This window comes from Panthera onca, chromosome E2 (genome assembly GCF_046562875.1).
Source record: "Panthera onca isolate mPanOnc1 chromosome E2, mPanOnc1 haplotype 2, whole genome shotgun sequence".
NCBI classification, from domain to species: domain Eukaryota; kingdom Metazoa; phylum Chordata; class Mammalia; order Carnivora; family Felidae; genus Panthera; species Panthera onca.
The window spans coordinates 18,996,679-18,999,512 of NC_138353.1; the positions used below are offsets into that span (position 1 = coordinate 18,996,679).

Consider the following 2,834-nt stretch of genomic DNA (forward strand, 5'->3'; position numbering starts at 1 on the left):
ACTCAAGAAACGGAAGCTGCTTGTTTCTTAAGGTCCGGGCCTATGACTGGCATAGCATCACTCTTGTATTCTGCTGGTCAGAGCAGTTAGAGAACTTGGCCAAATTTAAGGGACAGTGACACCTCTAATGGTAGCAGTATCACTTTCTGGCCATCTTTAGTCCAACACATTGACTACAGAAAAAAATATCTTTGTTACAAGGCATCTCATAACCTGCCATGCTCTGGACCTTTCTTTTGTAAATAGCATCCCCAACAAAAGCAGTTCAATTTTTGCTCAAACATATTCAATGAGGTGAAAGTAAGCCTTTGTTTTGATCTTAAACCAGCCGCTAATGTCAGCTTTGAGATCAAGTGAATCATAAAAATGGACAGTTGATTTGACCACTAAGATCCCTCATTTTATAGCTAATCTTTTTTGAAGTTTGTACAGAACCTCAGTTAAAGCAACAGTTATGGTGATACCCAGGGAAAGTGGGAATCTCCGGGATGCTGAAAATCCAAACCATGCATGATGCCAATGTGATGGATGTAAATCCTCCAAGTTGCATTTGAAGTAGAGAAAACCAGCTAAGAGGCAACGGCTGTAATCTGTGGAGAGGAGACGTGGTCCTGACATTATAACAAGGCAGCTAGTTAGCAGCAGTGGGTGCTGTTGAGGCTGAATGGACAGGACTTTTGCACCTGGGTGTGGGAGAGGAAGGGACTATCTGGTACCTCCACACGTTGAGTCTTGGTGGCTGGAGATGGAGACTCCTCTCCCTGAGGCAGGGAGGGAGGATGAGCATGTGTTACTGAACTGAGATGATTATGAAGTCCAAGATATCCCACTTGAACCGGAAACATGAACGCATAGTTCGCAGATAGGAAACCAGAATGGTCAGGCCTCTGTTTGGGGACTAGATGACTTCATTTTTTAAAAATTTTATTTATTTTTGAGACAGACAGAGAAAGAGAGAGAGCACGCACAAGTAGGGGAGGGGCAAAGAGAGTGAGGGAGACACAGAATCCGAAGCGGGCTGTAGGCTCTGAGCTGTCAGCACAGAGCCCAACATGGGGCTTGAACCCACGAACCGTGAGATGATGACCTGAGCCGAAGTCTGACGGTTAACCGACTGAGCCACCCAGACACCCCTGGGACTAGATGACTTCAGACATTACATTCCCTGGGTGTGTTCCTAGACTAGACCAGGTAGTACTTGGCCTATTGTTCCGCTAGGAGTTTAGATATTCTTTTACAGGTAGCATAAATCTATCAAAGAGCGTTTAATGAGGGAGTGAATTTTAGGAAGGGTTATGAATTTTAGGAAGGTCACTCTTTGGGCATTGTAGAGAAATAATTAAGAAATGGTAAGTCCAGTTATAAATCTATTTCGCCAGTCCAGGGGTGTGAACTAAGCCTGGGTCATTAGTAGTGAACATGAAGGGGCAGATTTGAGAGCGTGAAACTCTAAAGGGTTTGGTAATAGAACAGATGAAGAGGAAGAGGGAAGTCTAGAATGGGTTGGACTTGAAGACTATTAAATAACTGGTGATGTGCTAACTAAGATAAAAAATAGGAGGAAAAGGGAAAGAAGAATGAGGCTTGATTATTTATGTTAATCAGGGTATAATTTACATATAGTGAAATGCATAGATCTCAAGCGTACAGTTCAACCGATTGGACAAATGCATGTATCTGTGTAAGTCACAGCTCTGTCAAGATATAAGACATTTCCATCACCCCCAAAGAGTTTCCTGTTGCCTCTTCCCAGTGAGTCCCCTGTCCAGAAGCAACCGTTCCTCTGATTTCTCTCATCAAAGGTATGAGTTTTGCCCATACCTTCTGGGTACTACTCTGTGTCTCGCTTTTCTCACTGAGTGTAATGTTGCTGAGATCACTCTGTTTTTATGTGTATCAGTAATTAATTCCACTTAGTTGCTGGGTAGTTTTCTCTTACGTGACTATGCTACGGTTTATCTCTTTGCCTATGGACACCAGGGCCATTTTGAATTTTGTCACTGATATAAATAAAACTCCTATGAACATTCTCGTACAAGGCTTTCCGTCGACGTACGTTTTTATTTTTCCTTGGAAAAATACCTGGGAGCGGGATTGCTGAGTTTTAAGTTAAGAAAGTGCCTAGGAGTGTTTGTGTGCCGTTTTACACTCTACCAGCAGAATGTCAGAGTTCTGGTTGTTTCTCATATTCACCAACACTTGGTGTTGTGGGTCTTTTTGCATATCATCCCTGCAACAGGGGCCATGCTGCTCTTTTCTGTATTGTTTCAGTTTTAGCACATGTGCTGCCGAGGCGAGCACCTCAGCCTTCTTCCTATTAACTATTCTGATGGGTGTATGGAGGTATCAGCATTCTGCTGATGATTTATGATGTTGAGACCATTTTCATGTGCTCACTGGCCTTTCATATGTTTTTTGTTACTTGTCTATTCAAGCCCTTTATTACTAACTTGTAGAAGCTCTTTATGTATCCTAGATATAAATCTTTTGTCAGATACATATATGTATTGAGAATATTAACTCCGAACTGCAGCTTTCTAATTAATATTCTTTTAAAAAATATTTTTAATCTGGGGCGCCTGGGTGGCTCGGTTGGTTAAGCATCCGACCACTTCACTCAGGTCATGATCTCATGGTTTGTGGGTTCAGGCCCCGCATCGGGCTCTGTGTTGACAGCTCAGAGCCTGGAGCCTGCTTCAGATTCTGTGTCTCCCTCTCTCTCTGCCCCTCCCCTGCTCATGCTCCGTCTCTCTCTGTCTCAAAAATGAATAAACACTAAAAAAAAAATTAATTTTAGAGAGGGGGGTGGTGTAGAGAGAGACAGGGGGAGAATC

The 2,834-nt window shown here is 42.9% G+C and overlaps 1 non-coding gene across 1 annotated transcript; it reads right to left on the reverse strand.

Annotated features, from left to right (window-relative positions):
• Positions 1-2,193: 2,193 nt before the first annotated feature.
• LOC132691413 (U6 spliceosomal RNA) lies at positions 2,194-2,301 on the reverse strand. The gene has a single exon (XR_009615764.1). It is a non-coding gene; the product is annotated as a U6 spliceosomal RNA (small nuclear RNA).
• Positions 2,302-2,834: the final 533 nt, after the last annotated feature.